The 22,962-nt window shown below is 43.7% G+C and overlaps 1 pseudogene; it reads right to left on the bottom strand.

Moving 5' to 3' along the window:
• Positions 1-5,205: 5,205 nt before the first annotated feature.
• LOC104249400 (high affinity nitrate transporter 2.4-like) lies at positions 5,206-6,963 on the bottom strand (annotated as a pseudogene).
• Positions 6,964-22,962: the final 15,999 nt, after the last annotated feature.

Here is a 22,962-nt window from a genome sequence, read left to right as displayed (position 1 = left end):
ACTCAGTAGATCATGCATGATAAACATAGTGAACCCCAATATAGGGAATTAAGTTTTGCAAATACAAGATCGTAATCCTTGTGAAATATTCAGATAAGAGTTGGAGTAAGTAATGGTACTCTATAAGGGTAATAGAAATAAAAAGAGTGCCACCGGGTAGACAATCAAAATTTCAGTTCAGGCGTAATACTACAAGCACAAGGGCATGGAGGTAAGTAACAAAGGATAATTATAGGCGAGTAAGAACATCAAAAATTTTGGCGGGTATATGATGTAATAAGTTCCCAGCTTTACAAGAGTCAGAGGGTCTCCCCTATGTACTACAACAAAAGGCTAGCTGAGGAAATAAGGAAGAAGACTTCAACCTAAGCATAGTAGCCCGAAGAAGAAATGATCTTGTGACAATAGTCTCACTAAAATATTTTATGCAGTCCATAAAAAAATGGAACCTATCATGACTAATAAATGGGAAGTAAAATAAATAGTAATATTTGAGATAATATGAGTTGCATGAAATTCCAATATGCATTTTCACTAAGATAATCTAAATGTTCATGCAAGAAGTGGCAAAATGACCAGGAAAAGTAATTACTTACGTTTAAAGATAGCTGAGAAGGAACGAAAGGATTTATTTGGTATATGACCTAGAGTTAGTTACATTATGACCGCACATAAGATTTTGGATTATTAACCATGAAACATATATGTTACATATAGTTACGGGAGACTTCAGTATAAGTTAAAAAGAAGAATTGAGTCTACATCACAGACGAAGGCTTGAATTGTCAGAAGATTATAACATGGATGTTACATAGCATCCATGAAATGCTAATGTAATAGCTAATATCTTGAGCCACATATTGGAAGATAGCTTATGCCAACTTAAACACTGAGGGGGAAGAGGAAGCTCGAGAGTTACATCATGAGTCCGATTATTAGACCCAGCTGATTATAGAAATCGTGACTCAAAACATTGCAGAATCACTATTAATAGCAAAGGTATAAAAGAGATACTACAATTGCCATATTCTACAACAACTATAAGATAAAGCTAGATAGAAGAGTATCAGCCTTAGAGATAACAAAAGATGGAGCATATATGACATGCCAAATATGTGCCCCCATTGATGCGAAACTCTGAGACAATACCAGGGTGAGGGAGCATCATTTTTAACATTCAAGTAAAGAACACAAACTGTTATACCACATAGTTTTGTATGTGAGAGTACGCCGTAAGTCAATTGATGTAAACTTTGAAATGTGATCATCTTTGAAAGCATATAAAATAAGCTAATCATGTTAACTTGGAGGTTACAAATATTTATGGTCATGGACTGCAAGTACCAATAGGTTGGAAGGCTTAGATGCTAAACCAATTGAAGAAAATAAGTTTTGTCGAAAGTCGACAAGTTGGGAATATTTTAACATGTACTTTTGGGGTGAGACTAGGGTTATAAAAATTATAAGGAGGTTATTTATGAGTTATTTTTGTCTTATTATAGTCGTGTGTTATGTTTTGAAGTCAAGTGAGTTGTGGAATAAAAGTTGGCAAAGATCATCACAAGTTACATTCATAAATATGCTAAAATTTAGGTCAAATACTGCTGAGCTTGTTTCCCAATATACTTGTCATTAGGGGATGATATACCTACCAAATTTATGATCTACAAGTCTAGTTTCTAATGCATTAAACTGTTTGTCGATACGATATAGGAGTAGAGAGATATTTACATTTTCACGAGACTGTGCAGACTGCATAGGTGACAAGTAGGTGCGTCACTAAAGATTTTTAAGCAATATATTTCATGTGTTATATGAGGTCTTTTTGGGACATATTATATACCAAATTGACCTTGGAGTTTAGTTTCTATCACTCTTAACCGTTTGTTTATACGACATCAGGGTAAAATGATATAAGCATCCGAAGAAGAGCCAATAATAGGGTGCCAAGCTAGCACCTCTTTGACATTTCAAAAATGGATATATGTTGGCATTATGTCATTTATTTATTCAATTTTCCACATACCACAACCATAATAAGACCCCTAATCTTATCCTCAAGCTCTCCACAAGGGTTTCCAAGAATATTAACATCCCGGGTATGAAATCAAGAAGCGATAAAACTAGAACGATCCCTACAATGTAGGCATCGGTAAATCGCCTCTTTTTTTCTTGGTAGTTTGAGTTGTGAAAGGTAATTCTGTACACGATAAAATCGGAGTGTCCAATTTCTCGTCATTAAGGCATTTCAGGAAATTATCTCGAGACCTCGAGGCTGCGAGGTTATGGTCGAGCTCCCTCTCTCGAGGTTCGTTGGCGCCCGACCTAATGACAGTATTGGTCGCGGTGATGATGGGAATGGGGAGTTCCCTAGGTATGCAGCAATTACTCGCAGAGCCTGGCGCCATCTAGTTTTCCCATCCCCCTATTTTTGTAATTAATGCTTCTGTGCTATGTTGGGATTCCCCTCCTATATAAAGGGGGTCCTTGACATTTTGCAAACTCTCGGTTGCTCCAGCTGCTCCATAAGAAATATAGAAGAACGTTCTCTTTGTTTTCTCATTAACTCTCTAGATACTATTGCTTTCATTTATTATCTTCATATATGTTCATCATTTATTGCTTGTCATTAGCCATAAAGAGCCTCCATTGATTTCAATATAATTGTTAGCACTACGCTGATTATACTCAATAGCTCGTCGCTGAGCCCTGGGATCGATCTTGAGGTCCCGAATCGATGAGCTCGAGGCCCGATTGTTGGCCTCACGATTTGATTTTTTGCCATATCCTTAACTCTTATTTCGTTCCTAAGCCTCACATACCTAGCATCAACTTCTTACAAACTAGCATAAAAAAAATCATAAATTTTTAGAGATCCATCAACAAATTTAATTGTTATTACCATTTTCACGGTAAACAGTTTGATGCCCACCGTGGGGCTAAAAATAATAGTGGTTATTTTCTTGCTGGTTCTGTCCTATAACGCAAGATATCTTCTATGCTTTTTCTTGTCCAAGATCTTCGATTTCAAGTTAATATGTCTAACTCAGTGAATGGAGGCGAAGAAAACAATCTCGAGGACCACAGAGAGAACGGTCTAGTTGTTCCAGGTGTTGGTGTGCCGCCACAAAACCCTGGTAATGCACCAGAGCCAGTCCCTGTGGACGCAATCTCAGCGACGCCCAATGGGTCGATATAAGCTCGCATACCGACAGAAGGGTGCATCAAGGAGATCCACAAGAAGCTCAGAAAACCACAACTAAGGAAGAACGTGAGGTTAACCTTCATGTTATTTTTGAAATGTTGCAGGCACAATAGCTAGCTATCACTCAGCTGCAAAGTTACCAGAAAACTCCCAACACGGTAGCACCGGGGACAGCTCCTCTAGCCGAACAGATGCCGGAGAGATCGAGCAATAACGGGTCGATGAACGATCCCACCATCATAAAAATGCCCGAGGAGCTCACCAAAAGGATCGAATCGGACAACAAAATGATAGAAGCCAACAACAAGAAGGTCGAGACCTACAACTCCAAAGTCGACCAAATTCCAGGCGCACCCCCAGTCTTGAAAGGCATGGATTCGAAGATGTTCATATAAAGGCCGTTTCCCAAGGAAGTGGCCTCAGACCCCAATAAGCACGTTACTGCTTACACTTGCGCAGTAAAGGGAAATGACATAAAGGACGACAAGATCGAGTCCGTCCTATTGAAGAAGTTCGGGTAAATACACTCGAAGGGGTCCATGATGTGGTATCACAACCTAGATCCTAACTCCATAGACTCGTTTTCCATGCTAGATGACTCCTTCATAAAAGCCCATGCTGGTGTTATCAAAGTGGCAATGAGGAAATCCGACGTCTTTAAGATCAAGCAAAGGGAGAACGAGATGCTGCAAGAATTTGTATCTCTCTTTCAAAAGGAACGAATGGAACTACAACCGGTCTCTGATAACTGGGCAGTGCAGGCCTTCATTCAAGGTCTGAATGAACAAAGCTTGGTGGCTTCGAAGCAGTTGAAAGAGAATTTAATCGAATATCCCGTCGTGACTTGGTCGGACGTCCACAACCGATACCAGTAAAAAATTAGGGTCGAGGACGAACAACTAAGAGCCCCCTCGAGCTCAGTATACCCAAACAGGCTCTTGGTGAAGGAGCCAAAGCCAAACAAAGAAAGATATCAACCATACATCAAATGCAGAAGGGGTGCTCCGAGGCCCAACCCACCTCGCAATGATCAAAGGATAGACCGAGGATAGAATCCTCGGGGACTCATCAATAGAGACGGATTCGATAGGAATGCGGGGCTAACAGAGGCACCTCGCTTATTAGAATACAACTTCATTGTTTATGTATCGGACATCGTGTTCACCATCAGCAAAATCACAGATGCCAGATGGCCCAGACCTGTACAATCGGATCCTTTGCAAAGAAACTACAATTTAGTATGCGAATTTCACAACACGCACGGACATAGGACCGAAGACTACTAGCAACTCCGGGAGGAAGTGGCCCGGTTACTCAACAATGGCCATCTTCGAGAATTCCTCAGCGACCGAGCCAAAAATCGGTCTCGAGAAAAGGAAACAGCCAAAAGGGACAAGGCAGACGAGCCGCAACATGCCATCCACATGATCTTTTAAGATGGCCGCCACTAGTCGAAACACCGAAGTCCCCTCCAGCAGAGGGACTAAGAGATAAATCAGCAAAAAAATAGCAGTCGCGAGACCATCTCCAAGGTTTGAAAGCACCATCGCCGCTAAGGTATAACCATCTCCTTTTTGTTTTATATTATATTTGGCGTTGACTTTTATTGACTTTTGGAAATTGAATAAAGATTAAAGCTTTATCTTATTGGGATCATCAAATCACTAATATATTCGAGATCGTATACTCAAAAGTTAAACCTTGGTCAACTCTTTCGACATAAAGCTTTCCGAATCACTGTGACAAAGCATAGATCAGCACATATATAAACGTTCGCATAAAATGGAAAGAGTAACTGTCTCGAGAAATACAAGAGCAGGACCAAGTTGGAGTAGAGTATTTTGAAAAATGTAATAGTTACTTACAGAAAAAGGATATATGACAAAGCGCAGATCAGTACATATATAAACTATAATAGATTCATGATTGCATACTTATAGCTGAGCTGAGCTCGTATAGATTGCAACCAATCACAATTCACTATTTAACATTATTTTTCATCAAACGTGGACTGGAGTAGAATTAGGTGGGGTAACAGCTGAAGAAATTATGTGCTTTCTTCCACGTTCAGATCGGCTATTCTCTGCAAATTTAATACTTCCATGGTGGAGTCCTTTTTGTTTCTCATCATCAGTCCATTCTGAACAATAATAGTGTTCTTCATTGTACTCTTTAGAAGCTGGAAGAAACATACTTCCCCACTGTGGAAAATGAATAAAAGCTGCAGGGACAGTATAAGCCACAGCCATGAACCCCATCCAAGTTAGCCCCGTCGCTGTAGAAAATCTTGTTGTTGAGAAGAAAATCAACTGTGTTAATCCACCTCCAAAGTTGCCTCCCGCACCAGTTAAGCCAGAGATTAAGCCTAAGGATCTTCGCGACACGAAAGGGATGACACCATAAGTAGCACCAGACGCAGCTTGAGCTCCAATGGAGAACAAGATCATGGCTACAATGGCTGTGGGAAGGGTTTCTGCTTTGCCAAGCCAAACACAGAATACTCCTCCAAATGTTTGCACTATCCACAAGGTCCATAGTCTTCCTCTCATCCCAAATTTTCGTGCTGCTAAATTAGAAGCATATCCGCCAAAAGGACGAGCCACAAAGTTGATCATGCCTTATGTTGCAGCTATAACTCCTGCTGTGTGAAGCTTTAAATTGAACCTGTACGTAGACATATATTTGTATGTTATTATGAGTTTCAAGCAAAGGAAGTTTTAAATTGTATTAATAGGCTATGGATTACCTGTCGTAAAAGTACTCTACGATGACATTGTTCATGCAAAGTTGAACTCCCATAGAAAATCCGTAGATGAAAAAAAAAGATCCATGTCCTATAATTTGTCACTGCAAACAAAAATATCTAAAGAAAGAAAGTCGGGCAGCTATATATATGTGTGTTTTTTCTAATATAATTAAGGAATGAGATTAATAACTAACCTTAGAAAATTTATCCTTGTGTGCATCACCTCTCTTTTGAAGAGTACTAAGATTACCATCTGGCAAGTCTTGGCCAAGAATCAAGACCATAACCCCAACGATGATATGAAGCCATCCAGGGATGAAAAAGGCAATACGCCAGGCAGTGAATGGAGTTGCTCCAGTTAGTTGAATTATGTGAAAAAGGAAAGGCATAAGAATTTGAGTGACACCACCTCCCATGTCTCCCCACCCAGCTGCAACACCATTAACAAGCCCAATAATCTGCCCATTAAACATGGTACTCGTCCAATATTGGCATGACACAAATTTGCCAGTGAAACACCAATCATGTACCGAACAGCTACGTATCCCTGAGCTGATGATACAAAAGCAACTGAGAAAACAACAGGGGTTGTTAACAGATTGACAAACGCACAGCCATATCTTGGTCCTATTAAGTCACAGAGTACACCCATGACAAGCCTCGAGAAAATGCAGCCAGAAACAGAAGCAACGCCAGCATTGCCAATGTCTGATCATGTCAAATCAAGATTGTCCCTAATTATGGGAACTAGGGGAGCTGCAGCAAAAGTGGAGATCAAACAGGTGAAGAAGGAGATCCAAGCAAGATGAAAGGATCTCATATGGGGTTGTGCAAATGAGAAGATTTTCAGAGTTTTTGCTTTGTTTTCTGAATCGACTGGCAAAGAAAATTTGGTAGCTGTGTCATTATTATCGGAGGGGTGAGGTTGAGGTGACACAGAGAAGGCAAATGTTTGTTCTTTGCCAGTTAAACCATGCACAGAGCTGCCAATGGGACCTTCAGTATTAGCCATTATATATATTTCTCACCCCACAAAAGACGCTGTTTGGAGAAATATTTATGACAAAAGCTGAAGAGAAGAAGCTAAGCAGAAAACTTAATGTGGTTGTGGTTCTTGGAAGGGAAGGCCACGGCAATATTTATAGTGTCAGAGCGTTGACATTGTGAAAGCTCACAGATTGTTGGCATGCTATCACCTGCCTTTTTTTAATTTTCTTTTTCTATTTGTGTCCTTTAGGTGGTACGTTGTTTCACCTATCAAGTATATCTTCTGGAGGCGTGTCATAATATCTACTTATAATTGAAAATTTGTAGAATGATAATTAAGCTCCAGTCTATTCCTATTATTGAAACTAAATGTTACTAATAATTTCGTTTATTTCATAAATGATGACTGCTTTGTTAATAAATACTTCATCCGTCTCAATGTATACGGTGGAATCGGAGGGTCTAATTTCTCGTTGTTAAGGTATCTCGGAAGATCACCTCGAAGGCTCGAGACCATAGACCGAGTACCCTCCCTCGAGGGTCATCGACACTCGAACTCAGGATAAAGACGACCTCGGCGATGGTAGAAATGAGAAGCTCCCTAGGCGCACGGCTAGGACTGACAAAGCCTAGTGGACTAGTCTAAGACCCGAATCAGGGTGTCATCTAGTTGTCAAATTTCCATATCTTTGTAATTAATGTTTGTTGTACTATGATGGGATTCCCTTCCTATATAAAGGGGATCCCTGTCACTTTGTAAGGTTGTTGCTTCAATTGCTCCACACGAGATATACAAGGACATTCTATTTGCTCTCTAATATATTTTCTTGATATTATTGTTTTCATTTATTATCTTCATATTTGTTCATCATTTATTGCTTATCATTGGCCATAAAAAGCCTCTGTTAATTCTGTTATAACGGTTAGCCGTACTCCGACCCCCTCGATAGCTCCCTGTCAAGCTCCAGAATCGACCTTGAGGCCCCGAATCAGCAAGCTCGAGGCCCCGATAATTGGCCCAACGGTTTGATTATCGCCCTATTCTTAACTCTTATTTTGTTTCTAAGTCTCACATACATAGCATCAACTGCTTATCAAACTAGCATAAAAATAGATCACGTATTTTTAATGTCCCATAAACAAATTTAGTTTTTATTACCATTTTCATGGTAAACAGTTTGGCGATCACCGTGGAGCTAAAAATAATAGTGATTATTTTCTTGTTGGTTTCGTCACGCAACGCAAGTTATCTTTCACGCTTTTTCTTGTCCAAGATCTTTGATTTTCAGGTCAGAATATCTAACTCAGTGAATGGAGGTGAAAATAACAATCTTGAGGACCATGGAGAAAATGGTGTGGGTGTTTTAGGTGTTGGTATGCCACCACAAAACCCTGAGAATGCGCCAGAACCAATCCCCGTGGACGTTGTCTCATGCGACGCCCAACACATCGATATAAGCTATCATACCAACAGGAGCATGCATCAGAGAGATCCACAAGAAGCTCAGAAAACCCCAACTAGGGAAGAATGAGAGGTTGGCCTTCATGTTAATTTGAAATGTTGCAGGCACAACAGTTGGCTATTGCTCAGCTGCAAAGTCACCAGAAAACTCCTAGCACGGTAGCACCGGGGACAACTTCCCCAGCTGAACAGGTACCGGAGAGATCAAGCAATAACGGGTCGATGACCAATTCCGTCATCGTAAAAATGCTCGATGACCTCACCAAAATGATCGAATTGGGCGAGAAAATGATAGAAGCCAACGATAAGAAGGTCGAGACCTACAACTCCAGGGTCGACCAAATTTTGGGCGCACCCCCGATCTTGAAAGGCGTAGATTCGAAGAAGTTCACACAAAGGTCGTTCCTAGAGGAAGTGGCTCGGAAACCCATTCCAAAGAAGTTCAGAATGCCAGAACTCCCAAAATACAATAGGACCTCAAACCCCAATGAGTATGTTACTACTTACACTTGTGCAGTAAAGGGCAACGACATAAAGGACGACGAGATCGAGTCCTTCTTACTAAAGAAGTTCGGGGAAACACTCTCGAAGGGGGCCATGATGTGGTATCACAACCTAGCTCCTAACTCCATATACTCATTTGCCATGTTGGTAGATTTCTTCATAAAGGCACATGTCGGTGCCATCAAAGTAGTAACAAGGAAATCTGACGTGTTTAAGATCAAGCAGAGGGAGAACGAAATGCTACGAGAGTTAGTATCCCGCTTCCAAATGGAATGAATGGAACTACCACCGGTCTCCGACGACTGGGCAGTGTAGGCCTTCACTCAATATCTGAATGAACGGAGCTTGATTGCTTCAAGGCAGCTGAAATAGAATTTGGTCGAGTATCCTGCTATGACCTGGTCGGACGTCCACAACCGATACCAGTCGAAGATCAGGGTCGAAGACAACCAGCTAGGATCCCCCTCGGGCTCAATATACCCAATCAGGCTTCTGGCAAAGGAGCCAAAGCCAAACAAAGAAAGATACCAGCCGTACACCGAAGACAAGAGGAATGCCCCGAGGCACAATCCACCTCGCAATGATCGAAGGATAGACCGAGGACAGAATTCTCGGGGACTCAGCAACAGAGCCAGATTCGATAGAAATATGGGGACAACGGAAGTACCTCACTTATCAAAGTACAACTTCAATGTCGATATGTTAGACATCGTGTTCGCCATCAGTAAAATCAAAGACTCCAGATGGCCCAGGCCTATGCAATCAGATCCCTCGCAAAGAAATCATAACTTAGTATGTGAATTTCACAACACGCACGACCACAGGACCGAGGATAGCCACCAACTCCGATAAGAGGTAGCCCTATTACTTAACAAAGGTCACCTCCGGGAATTCCTCAGCGACCGAGCCAAAAATCAGTTCCGAGAAAGAGAGGCAGCCAAAAAAGAATGTGACGAATGAGCCACAACATGTCATCCATATGATTTTGGGAGGCATCGATGCCCCACAGGAGCCCGTGATGAGAAAAACAAAAATATCTATCGTCAGGGAAAAGTGAACTCGGGGTTACATACCCGATGATGCTCTAACATTCAGCGACGGGGACACGAGACCTTGTCTTAGACTCACAATGACATACTGATAATCTCTTTCCTTGTAAATACATTTCAATGTAAACGTGTACTTGTGGATCCAGGTAGCTCGGTCAACATTATCAGGTCGAGGGTGGTAGAGCAGCTCGGACTGCTCGACCAAATCGTGCCTGCCACTCGAGTCCTCAATGGATTCAACATGACAAGTGAAACAATGAAAGGAGAAATCACCCTCCCAGTCAACGTGGCCGGCACGACCCAGAATGCCAAATTCCATGTCATCGATGGAGACATGAGATACAACGCCTTGCTAGGAAGGTCGTGGATACACTGCATGAGAGAAGTACCATCCACCCTCCCTCAAATGATGAAATTCCCGACAAAGGATGGGATAAAAACCATCTCGGGGAGTAGCATGCGGCAATGGAAATGTTCGCAGTGCATGACGTAGCGCCGACGCCAATACCTCTACCACCGAAGGAGCCAAAGGATAAGCAAATGATAAAATAGCGATGACAAGTTACATTCTCGGCTACGCCCGACTTAACGAAGCGAAGGACCATATCCTTATAGTAAACGATCGAGTCACACCGAGATCGGAAACGCCATTCACACTAAGATATAATCGTTTCCCTTTTTTAGTTGCATTTTATACTAACCGGATTGTAGGTATCTGATAAAAACAAACGAAACTCTTCCCAGCACGAAGGCCTTAGGTTTCAAAAGCATGTGTTGTACTCTTTTCCTTTGGCCGCGTTTTCATCCCAAAAAGGGTTTTACCGACAAGGTTTTTAACGAGGCAACAACTATATGCTACCTAAGGAAGACCCAACAAGTATACAAGTCTTCTTTTGCAATCCACCTCGAACACTGGGGGGCATCCCCCCGAAAGGTCACCCACTCGGAAAAGCTAAGAAACTCCAAATGGGGTCCTAACAGGAAAATGATGTACTAGGCCAAATGGCTGAACCAACCGTGTCCTTATATCCGGGCTCCCTACGACAAAAACATGTACACTTGTACCAAATAATTGAAGAATATCTTTTATCAAAGCATCTCACACCCCAAAAGAAGCTCGACACCTTCGCAAAAATGACTCCTTCACCGAAAATGTCCCAAATACACGGGAACTATCGTCAACAATTCAATACCTGAACGACCTCCGGGTCGGGACTCCAAGCTCATAAGCCCTCAAATGAGGCAACATGAAAATCGTGAAATGTCTCCAAAGCCAAAAGTGCCCCGAATACTCGGGGACTGGTGTCAAAATCTCAAAAAATGCATTACCTCAGGGTCGAGATCTCCAAAATTGTAAGCCCTCGATGACGCAATGTAAAGTTTGCAAGAAACGTCTTTCGAGCCAAGATACCCTCGATGACTCGGGGAATGTCGTCAATCGCCAATAATTAAAAAACCCGGGTCCATAAGACCCCGAGCGAGCAGTCTAGGTCTCGTAAGGCCTACATAATGCAGCAAATATATCTGTAAGACCTCAAGCAAGGCATGAACCACTGTTTACCGTGAAAATGGTAATAACAATTAAATTTGTAAATGAGACTCTAAAAATACGTGATCTATTTTTATGCTAGTTGTTAGAACAGTTGATACTAGGTGTATGAAGTTTAATGATGAAATACAAGTTAAAATGGGGCAGTAATCAAACCGAAGGGCTTGCTACCCGGGCTTTGGGCTGATCGATGAAAGGCCTCGAGGTCGATACCCGTCTCGAGCTCGAGCTATCAGGGGTAACCGGGAAGGGGATAACAGTTAAGATATAATTAAAGAAGGCTCTTTATGTCCAATATCAAGCAATAAATGAAGAACAAGTATGAAGGCAATAAATGGAAAGAGTAGCCTCGAGCGAGTAAGTTAGAGAGAAAAGAGAGAGAGAGAGAGAGAGAGTTATTATTGATCTTGTGTAGAGTGGTTGGAGCAACAACAGCCCCTTACAAAGTGGTGAGGATTCCCTTTATATAGGAGGGGAATCTTGTTATAGTACAATGTATATGAATTGTAAAAGCATGGAGATGGAATGGCTAGGCGCGACACCTCGATGCAGGCTCTGGGTAGGTCAGCTTTGTTAGGATTAGTCGTGTGCCTTGGGAATTCCCCATTTTTCTCCAGCCTCAATCTTTGTCTTCTTTGAGTCAGGCCTCGACTAGCCCCAAGGGAGGGAACTCGGCCGCAACTCCACGTCCTCGGGGTCTCGAGATATTCTTCTAAAATGACTTGATAGCAAGAAATTAGGCCCTCTAATTTTGCCGCATACAGATAGTCTCTGCATTTCTCATAACGAAGTGATGGTAAATGACTCTGACACCTAACTACTTGGGATCCTCGTAATGACGCCATACTGATAACTCGACCTATGGCGCGAGGTTTTGCGATAATTGGGACATCCCATAGACTTGTGTCTTCGACATCATTTAATACACTATCGATTCCCATTCTCCAAGGTGAAAGTACCACCATTGATTCGGTTCTTGAAGAACGCAGTAATTGCTTCCGCCAGTCAATTTTCCAAAAGCCTCGATAATCGCGTCATTATCTCCTATAAATGGGGGCGTTCTGGCATTGTTTTTCTCTCCAAGTGCCTTTATCTACTCACTCACCCTTCTCTCCTTATCACCTTCCTCTATTGTTGATCACCATGCTTGGAGTCTACGGCCTCAAAGCCATTTGGCATCGTTCTGATAGGTCGTGTCGTGGCCCTTTGCCTGAGCTCCTCTTTGCCGAGCACGACTATGCTGTCTTGTCGCTGTTGTGGTTGTTGTTACGTCTACTACTGTTGTCCCTATTTGCCCGAGATGATGACAGATGGAGAATCAATTCTCCCCTCTTTAGAAAGTCATTGGAACTATGCTCCGCTGCTCACTCTCCTACCCTAGCCTGGTGTGGCACTTAATCCCTCGGGTTTTTTCTTTCCCTAAGGATAATATGGCTCTACCAGTCGTTGAGGCTGGAGCCCGCTGAATCTTCAACCTTTGGCTTCGGTGGGCTATGTCTCTTTTCTCTGTATCCCTCCTTTTCCTCTTCTTTATCTTTTCCCTCGATGAGGGTATCCCGCGAGATTGAGTTGGGAACCTAGAGGAGATGGCGGTCGAAGGAGTTGCCTTTGAGAATGCGAGCTTGAGGGGGCAACGCTCGAGGATGCTGATATCGGAGATGTACCTTCGAGGATGGACTAGGTTCTTAGGTCCTCACCATGGGTGTATACACTTTTGTTTCTTTGTTTATGCATAAGGACCCTTTGCAGGCTTTTGTAATTGTATGTAAGGACCCCTTGAGGTCTGTTGTATCCAATATTTATGAAATATGAAAACATCTTCTTTACTTATGCTTTTCATTTTTGTCATGTTCTTGTATACTCTTGTGCTTTTGCGGTGATTTTGAATGTATGCCTCTGTTGATGGTCGTCAATATTTTTTCCGACCTTTGGTCGACAGAAATGGCTCCTTTCCAAGCTCATCGTTGTTCCCGGAATCAAGCTTAAAGCGGTCCGATAAACTAGGATCACCGGGGTCCTCAAGCCTCGCGGAGATAGAGCACCAAAGTGAAAGTCGACTTCGGGTGCTTGGAGCTTTTACTTTGAGCTTTGGCATAGATAACCTTTTAAGGTGTTTGTAGGCAGGTTTTTGAGGAAGGGGCTATTCATACTTAGGCGACTTCCTGAGGCCGAGCCCTCGTGGACGGAGCTCGAAGTGATTATTTTTCTTTTCGGGGAAAAACTTTGAGGTCGGGTACCAACTCGGAACAGGAGACGATGTCGCTGACCCTCTGTGGCCTAACTTCTTCTTGACGGAGATCTCTAGGGTCAGGTACCACCTCGGGATCCGTACCGAGGCCGTTGGCCTCCCGGGGCTTATCCTGGGTAGGCGAATCATTGTTATTTCTCACATATACATGGGGCGGCTCTTGCTTCTTTGGAAGACCCCATTATTTTAGATAGCTATCTTTCCGCCTTGACATCGAGTCCTTCATTACCTTAAGCTCTAAAAGTTTTGGTGTAGGTCCCTACTTCAGTTTGCCAATTCTACCATAGTTATGATTGCTACTTCAGGGCCTGCCTGGCATGGAGGAGAGAGTTCCACTCCCAGTGCTCAGTATCCATGGGAGTTTACTCTAAAGACGATGTCTTCGATAAGAGAGGAACATCTAGAGATGGTGAGGAGAAACTGCGAATGGGGCGAGGGGGTAGCGTTGCAGGCGTTTTCCCTGAATGGGGGTATTACAGACCCTGCTGATGGATTCCTAAACGTATACTTATACCATTTCGCACTAGGCCCCCTTGATATGGTCGTGCTTGATTTCTGCATGAAGTATCGGGTTACTTTGGTGCAGATACATCCATCGTTTTGGCGAGTAGTGCTGATGATGAAATTCTTTGCGGAGAAGGTTGGGCTTGAATTCACGCTTAGTGACCTTGTCAGGTTGTACCGACCCTTTCATCATCGAGGCCTGTTAACCCTACGGTTCCGTTTGTACACGCCCTTTGTTATTGATGATGAGGAATATGGGGATTGAGAGTGGGTCAGTCGATTCTTCTAGGTCCGTACGACTGACATTATCCCCATGGAGCTCATGCATTTCCCGAGGGACTGAATTATGCGCATGAGTGGAGTGTCTCATGCTTTCTTAGATTCGGTTAAAGCAAAAACCAGTTTAGTAATCATGTTTCCTCCTTTCCTGCAGCAACTTCGTGGGCTCTAGGCGAAGTTCCTGATTTTCCCGGCTGGGTCTGCAGGTTGGCAACCCATTCGACTTGCGACGAGCGTAGGTAGTGATCTATGTCCCGGGGAAGATGGGAAGAGAAATACCAAGGTATGTGCTTACGCTGCTTTTACCTTGGTCTTCGTATATTTGAGATGACATTTTCATTTTTTTTTTGTACTGGCTTTGCCGTCGTAGGTATCGGAAGGTCCTCAATAGCGAGGCTGTTCTCCTCCGGAAAGAGGCAGGAGTTGTCGGCTTCCAAGTCAAGGGATGATGGCGATAAACAGGATATGCACTCGCAGTGCGATGGAGCTTTTGGCGGGGCTAAACGGGTCCGTGTCTTTGAGGAGAAAACATCGCCCGAGCCTGTTGTTCCTGAAGTCTTTGGTTCTTCCGAGTGATCATGCTTCGATCGAGGTTGGTTCTTCCACGACCGAGGGGGATGGACTAACAGGAGTGTGCGCAGCCTTCGAGGAAGTCCGCCGGCTTCACTTCGTGGTGAGTTTCGGCATAGTCCTTTCGTATCTCGTGTCTTCCCTTCCTTATCGAGTTTTTCTTTTGTAGGCCTTTGATAGGATCAGGTATGATCTGCTCCGTCATGGGGCTAGGCTTCGGAAAGCTCTAGATGAGGGTGGGTCCCATAGGCTCCTCTGCGAGGAGAAGGAGGTTAATTTGATGAACTGGTAATACGTGGCATACCGGAGCTCGAGTTACGAGAGCTATTTGATGGAGTAGGTAACCTATCGTAGTACGCGTTTCGCTTTTTTAACCCTTAAGGTTAATCTTTTTGCCTATCTTAGTTATAGAAAAAGATGGAGGCTTTGGAGTACCTTAGGGGTGAAGATGACCGAGTTAGGAATGACTGTGGCAAACTAAGAGCTCAGGTGCAGGCTCAAGCTTCAAAGGAGAAGGGTGCCTTGGCTAAAGTTCCTGCCTTCGAAGTCCAACTTCGCTTGGCTCGTGACAACGCTTCAGCTCAAGCGGATATGATCACAAAGCTCGAGTCTGAACTTTCGAAGGTCAGGGCTGAGATTATTGATGCTCGGGTTGAAGAAGCATTAAGCCGGACTAAGGCTGATAAGGAGATGGTAATTCATTTGAAGGACACTACTGATGCCCAAGCCGAGCAGAAGAGGGCCCTCGATCATGAAGAGAGTATCAAGGAATATGTTCAGTGCAGATCCCGAAGAGAGGTACTTGAAGAGATCGGCGCCAGGGGTTTTGTCCTCCCAGAAGAGCTGGCTCGAGTGAGGGCACACGAGCGTGATGCCCGGTCACTTCTGGTCGATGCCACGGAGAGTGGAGATGAGGCTGGTAGGTCGTATCCTTCTGAAGCGAAGCGTAGATTTTGCCATTTTATATGTGATATTCGCAAAGCACATTTGTAGATGGAGAACGCACCTTTCGTGCATGAAAATAAAAGAAAACCTGAAGCTTTATATCTTATGTATCCCTTTCTTCTTTGGTTTTGACTAGGTGGGCTAGTTTCGTAGTTTGGCGAGAGTCCTTAGATTTGTAATACGGTTCTGAAGCTTATTAGGCAGGCCCAGAGGTTCTTTCATGTTCAGTTAATACGGCTTCTAATGCAAGTAGGCATTAGAACCCTTATTCTTTGCTCAACTGTTTTGGGTTTAGTCTCTGAGTCAGGTTTTGAGTCGAGCCTACTTGACCTTCAAGCTTCTATGCCTGCATGGGTGGATGACAATAGCTCACACGCCTTTCCCTTGGGCATTTGCATTTTAACTATTTTAGGTTCAGTTTCCGAGTCAGGTTACGACTCGAGCTTAATTGACCCTCAAGTTTTTTATGTGCTGGGGACTATGGCTCTTAGGCCTTGGGTCGAAGCAACCTTTTAGGTATATGGCCTTGAGGCTCGTGAAGTTGGCGACGGTGGTTCTTACGCTGCGCCCTTAGGCATGTATAGTTAACTATTTTGGATCCGGTCTCCGAATCAGGTTACGTCTCAAGCTCATTTTAATCCTCAAGATTTCAAATTTTAAGCTGGTGACAGTGGCTCTTACGCTTTTGGTCGTTGCGACCTTTTAGTGTGTGGCCCTGAGGCTCGTTTGGCTGGCGACAATGGCTCTTACGCTTCTGCCCAAGGGCATCTGTAGGCTTTGTTTTCCTCTCGTTAAGGACTTTTTAAAATAATTTTGCTTAACCCGTCGTCGGTTCGTGAAGAATCTCGATTTCAAGTCGTTAGCGGCGATGTTTGAGGACCTCGGAAGGTTTAGCTTGTAGGTTGAGTAGCTCGAAGCCTTGTGATTTGGAGCTAACATGGTCGAAGCTCGTTTGGCTATTGAGGGTAGCTTGTTTTAATCGGTTCTTTTCAAAGTAGATTCGAAGTAATGGCCTGTGATTTTGTTACTGACGGTCGGGCGTCCCCGAGTCGCGTTAATTTGGCTGGTGCAGCCATTTTGACTGTAGTCAAATGTGTTTGGCCAGAGCCATTTTTGATCCCGAGTGTGATAGTTTTTGCGTCTACATCGAGGGTATTCCCTTTCGGGAGTCTTACAAATGTGACACATAGCCTAAATTTCGGGATTGAGTTTTATGCCTGTAGTAAGGTCTTACAAAAGTTTCATGCCTGTTGAGGTCTTACAGTTTTTTCATGCCTGTTGAGCTCTTACAGTTTTTTCATGCCTGTTGAGGTCTTACAGTTTTTTCTTGCCTACTGAGGTCTTACAGTTTTTCATGCCTGTTGAGGTCTTACAATTTTTTGTTGTTATGTAAAATAGATCTGACTACATCGAATTTTCTCGCTCGGGGTCTTACGGGCTCGAGTTTTTCAGTGAGTGGCGATTGATGACAGTTTCCGAGTCATCGAGTTTGCTTAGACTCGAAAGTCGTTACTCATGAGCTTGGGATTGCCTCGTTGATGTCTTACGAGCGCGGAATTCCGACCTTGAGGTCATATGGGTATCAAATTGTTGACGCTAAGTCTTTGAGTATTTCGGGAATTACTAGATTGAGGGATCCTTGCCATGAGTATGCTGAATTTTCTTTTGAGTACGAGATGCCTTTGGCGAAAGATATTCTTTGATTGCTTAATGTAAGTACATGTTGTTTCGTTGCAGTGAGCTCGGTCTGCGCAGGCACAATTCTTCTGAGTGTTTGGCCCGGTACATTGTTTCCTATTGGAACATAGTTTGTCGTTCCCTGGCCCTTCCGAGCAGATGGCATATTCAGGGGGGTTGATTGCAAGAGAAGTTTTGAGGATTTGCTGAGTTTTCCTTAGGCAGATCGCAGACGTTGCCTCGTTAAAAACCTTGCCGGTAAAACCCTTCTTTTGGGGAAAAAACTCGTTCGAAGGAAAAGAGTCCAACGGGTGAGTTTTAGAACCTTAAGGTCTTCGGTCAGGGTTAGCATTCTGACCACTCTGATTGAGTGCCTGCATAAGGGTTAGTCCTAAATTCAAAACAAAAGGGGAGATGGTCGTACCTTGAAGTGAGATATGCAGCCGACGCCTCGGGATTGATTCGCAACAATCGTGACGGCTGATTTGCTTCAATTGCCCAAGGTGAAGATGTCGTATGGTTCTTTACTTCGTTTTGCCATGTTCGATCGAAGGTGAGGCCTGATTTGCCCTTTAGTTTACTTGGGGGAAGAGGTATGAACGTCGGTACCACATCATGTATTGCGAACATTTCCTTCTCCGCATGCTGTTCCACATAGACAGTTTTAATTCCGTCCTTTGTTGGAAATTGTATCATCTGGTGAAGTGTGGATGGTACTTCTCTCATGCAGTGTATCCATGGCCGCCCGAATAAGGCGTTATACCTCATGTCTCCTTTGAATCCATTGAGGACTCGAGTGGCGGGCATGATTTGGTTGAGCAATCCGAGCTGCTCTATCACCCTTGACCTGACAATATTAGCCGAGCTACCTGGATCCATAAGTACATGTTTTATTTGAAAAGAATTTACAAGGAAGGAGATTACCAGTGCATCATTGTGGGGTTGACACAAGGTCTCGGTTTCCTCTTCGCTGAATGTGAGGGCATCCTCGAGAATATATCCCCGAGTCCACTTTTCTCTAGTGATGGATATTTTCGTTCTTCTCATTACGGGTTCCTACGGGGCATCGGCGCCCCCCATGATCATGTGGATGACATGTTGCGGCTCGTTTGCCTTGTTCTTCTTGGTTGCCTCCTTTTCTCGGAACTGATTTTTAGCTTGATCACTAAGGAACTCCCGGAGATGTCCTTTGTTAGGCAGTCGAGCTACCTCTTCTCGTAGCTGATGACAATTCTCGGTCTTGTGGCCCTGCGTGTTGTGAAATTCGCATACCAAGTTGTAATTCCTTTGCGAAGGATCCGATTGTATAGGTTTAGGCCACTTGGCATCTCTGATTTTACTGATGGCGAACACTATATCCAACGCATCGATGTTTAAGTTGTATTCTGACAAGCGGGGCGCACCCGTTGCCACTACATTCCGATCGAACCTGGCTCTATTGATGAGCCCTCGAGGATCATGTCCTCTATCCACTCTCTAATCATTGCGAGGTAGGTTGCGCCTCGGGGCGTTCCTCCTATCTTCGAGGTATAGCTAATACCTTTCTTAGTTTAGTTTTGCTTCCTTTGCCAGGAGCCTGCTCAAGTATATTGAGCCCGAAGGGGCTCCTAGCTGGTCACCCTCGGCCCTAATCTTCAACTGGTACCGGTTGTGGACGTCTGACCAGGTCACAGCTAGATACTCGATTAGGTTTTGTTTCAGTTATTTTAAAGCCACCGAGCTTCGTTTGTTCAGACCTTGAGTAAAGGACTGCACTGCCCAATCGTCGGAGACTGGCGGTTGCTCCATCCTCTCCATCTGAAAGCGAGACACGAATTCCCACAGCATCTCATTCTCCCTTTGCTTGATTTTGAAAACGTCGGACTTCTTCGTTGCTACTTTGATGAAACCGGCATGTGCCTTTACGAAGGAGTCTGCTAACATGGCGAATGAATCGATAGAGTTAGAAGCCAAGTTATGATACCACATCATGGCCCCCTTCGAGAGTGTTTCCCCAAATTTTTTTAACAGTGCGGAATCGATCTTGTAATTTTTTATATCGTTGCCTTTTACCGCAAAGGTGCAGGCTGTAACGTGCTTATTAGGTTCAGTGGTCCCATTGTACTTAGGGAATTCCGGCATTTTGAACTTCTTTGGAATGGGTTTCGGGGCTGCCTCCTTGGGGAACGACCTTTGTATGAACGTCTTCGAATCCACTTCCTTAAGGAATGGGGGCGCAACCGGGATCTGGTCGACCCTAAAGTTGTAGGTCTCGACCTTCCTGTCATTGGAAGCTATCATTTTCTCGCCCGATTCGATCTTTTTAGTGAGATCCTCAAGCATTTTTACTATGGCTGGGTCGGCTATCGACCCGTTATTGCTCGATCTCTTGGGTACCTATTCGGTTGGGGGAGCTGTTTCCGACGCTGCTGTGTTGGGAGTCTTCGGATGGCTTTGTAACTGAGTGATAGCAAACTGTTGTGCCTGCAACATTTCAAAAATAACATGAAAACTAACTTCATGTTCTTCCCGGGCTGGGGTTTTGTGGGCTTCATGTTGGTCGCCATATTGTATGCTTCTGTTAGTATATGAGGCTTCGTTGACCTGCTGCGGGTCTTATGAACCCACGTCTACTGGAATCAGTCTAGGTGAGTTATCGGGGTTTTGCGGTGGCACGCCAACGACTGGAATAACCACACCATTTTCTCCATGATTTTCAAGGAAGTCGTTCTCAAGTCTGTTTACCGAGCCAGACATTTTGACCTGAAATCAAAAGATCTTGGACAAGAAAAAGCGTGAAAGATAACTTACGTTCATGTAATGAAACCAGCAAGAAAATAATCACTATTATTTTTAGCCCTACGGTGGGTGCCAAAATGTTTACCATGAAAACGGTAAAAATAATTAAATTTGTAAATGGGACTCTAAAAATACATGATCTATTTTTATGCTAGTTGTTAGAGCAATTGATGGTAGGTGTATGAAGTTTAATGACGAAATGCAAGTTAAAACGGAGCAGTAATCAAACCGAGGGGCTTGCTACCCGGGCTTCGGACTGATCGATGAAAGGCCTCGAGGTCGATACCCGTCTCGAGCTCGAGCTATCGGGGATGACTGGGAAGGGGATAACAGTTAATATATAATTAAAAAAGACACTTTATGGACAATATCAAGCAATAAATGAAGAACAAGTATGAAGGCAATAAATGGAAAGAGTAGCCTCGAGCAAGTAAGTTAGAGAGAGAGAGAGAGAGTTATTATTGATCTTGTGTGGGGTGATTGGAGCAAAAGCGGCCCTTTACAAAGTGGTGAGGATTCCCTTTATATATGAGGAAAATCCTATTATAGTACAATGTATATTAATTCTAAAATCATGGAGATGGGACGGATAGACGCGACGCCTCGATGCAGGCTCTAGGTAGGCCGACTCTGTCAGACTTAGTCGTGTTCCTTGGGAATTCCCCATTTTTCTCCAGCCTCCATCTTCGTCTTCTTTGAGTCGGGCCTCGACGAGCCCCAAGGGAGGGAACTCGGCTGCAACTCCACGTCCTCGGGGTCTCGAGACATTCTTCTGAAGTGACTTGATAGCAAGAAATCAGGCCATCTGATTTTGCCGCATACAACCACACTTATACCAAGTGATAATATCTATAAGACCTCAAGCAAGGCATGAACCACACTTGTACCAAGTGACAATATTTGTAAGACCTCAAGCAAGGCATGAACCACACTTGTACCAAGTGGCAATATCTGTAAGACCTCAAGCAAGGCATGAACCACACTTGTACCAAGTGACAATATCTGTAAGACCTCAAGCAAGGCATGAACAATACTTGTACCAAGTATCCAAAACTGTAAAACCTCAACGACATGTAAAACTTGTAAGTCCTTAGTAAAGACATAAACCCGATCTCAAAGTTTTGGTTATATACCGAACTTGTAAGACCCCTAAAAAGGCATACCCTCGATATAGATACTGAAACTATCTCATTCGGGACTCAAAGGCTCGGGCCGAACACAAATGACTCCGGTCACAAGGCTATACCAGCCAAACTAACACGACTCGGGGATGCCTGACCGTTGCTACAAAATCACAAGCCTTCAATTACTTCGAATCTACTTCGAAAAGAACCGGTTAAATAGGCTACCCTCGATACATGCAAAAGAGGTTCGATCATTCAGCTTCTAAACATCGGTTGTGTGATACTTAGCCTCTGAGCCAAACCTCCTGAGGTGCTCGATCATCACCATATAATGACTCGCAATCAAGGATTTTTATTAAGCCGTCGAAGAGTCAGGCAAACACTATTTATCCTTATTCAGGGATAGATAAAGCCCACATAAAATGTCGCACCAACCAAATGCATAAGAGCCATTGTCTCCAGCCTAATGAGCCTCAGGGCCACACACATAAAAGGTCGCTCTGAACCAAGGTGTAAGAGCCATTGTCGCCAGCCTGCACAAATACAAAACTTGAGGGTCGAATGAGATCGAGTCGTAACCCAATTTGGAGATGGAACCCAAAATAGTTAACTAAAAATCCGCATCGACCCAAGGCGTAAGAGCCTCTGTCGCCAGCCCACACAAATACAAAACTTGAGAGTCAAATGAGCTTGATTTATAACCCGATTCAGAGACGGAACCCAAAATAGTTAACTTAAAAGCCGTATTGGCCCAAGGCATAAGAGCCACTGTCGCCAGACCACACTAAAAGGCCGCATCGGCCCAAGGCATAAGAGTCATTGTTACTAGCCCACATAAAAGGTCGCATCGACCAAACGCATAAGAGCATACAGGCCAGCCTAATGAGCCCCAGGGCGATATCACGACTCTAAGGATTCCTACCAACTCAAAGACCAGTTCACCTGGCCAAATTCAAGACAGAAAGAGATACAAAAGAAATAAAGCTGCAATGTTTTCTTTCATACACATATGCGAAAAAGTGCAATATCTATCTACAAACATGCTACAAAAGTGCTACATACAGATGACAAAATCTATACCACCCCGGGGGCTACGGCCTTCCGGCCTCATCTTCATTTTCTTCAGCATCGGGCAAAAGCAACCGAGCATCACTCTCGTCCGCCCTTGCTAGCGCCAATTTTTCTGAGAGGACAAAACCCCTAGCACGGATCTTCTCGAGTGTCTTTCTTCGAGACTTGCAACGAGCATATTCTTCAATCCTCCTTTCATTGTCGAGGATCCTTCTCAGCTCAGCTTGAGCATCGGCAACATCCTTTGAATAGATCGCCATCTCC

Source organism: Nicotiana sylvestris, chromosome 2 (genome assembly GCF_000393655.2).
Source record: "Nicotiana sylvestris chromosome 2, ASM39365v2, whole genome shotgun sequence".
In the NCBI taxonomy this organism is placed as follows: domain Eukaryota; kingdom Viridiplantae; phylum Streptophyta; class Magnoliopsida; order Solanales; family Solanaceae; genus Nicotiana; species Nicotiana sylvestris.
Note: the sequence above shows the minus strand (reverse complement) of the source record. Positions and strands in the feature narration are given on the sequence as shown.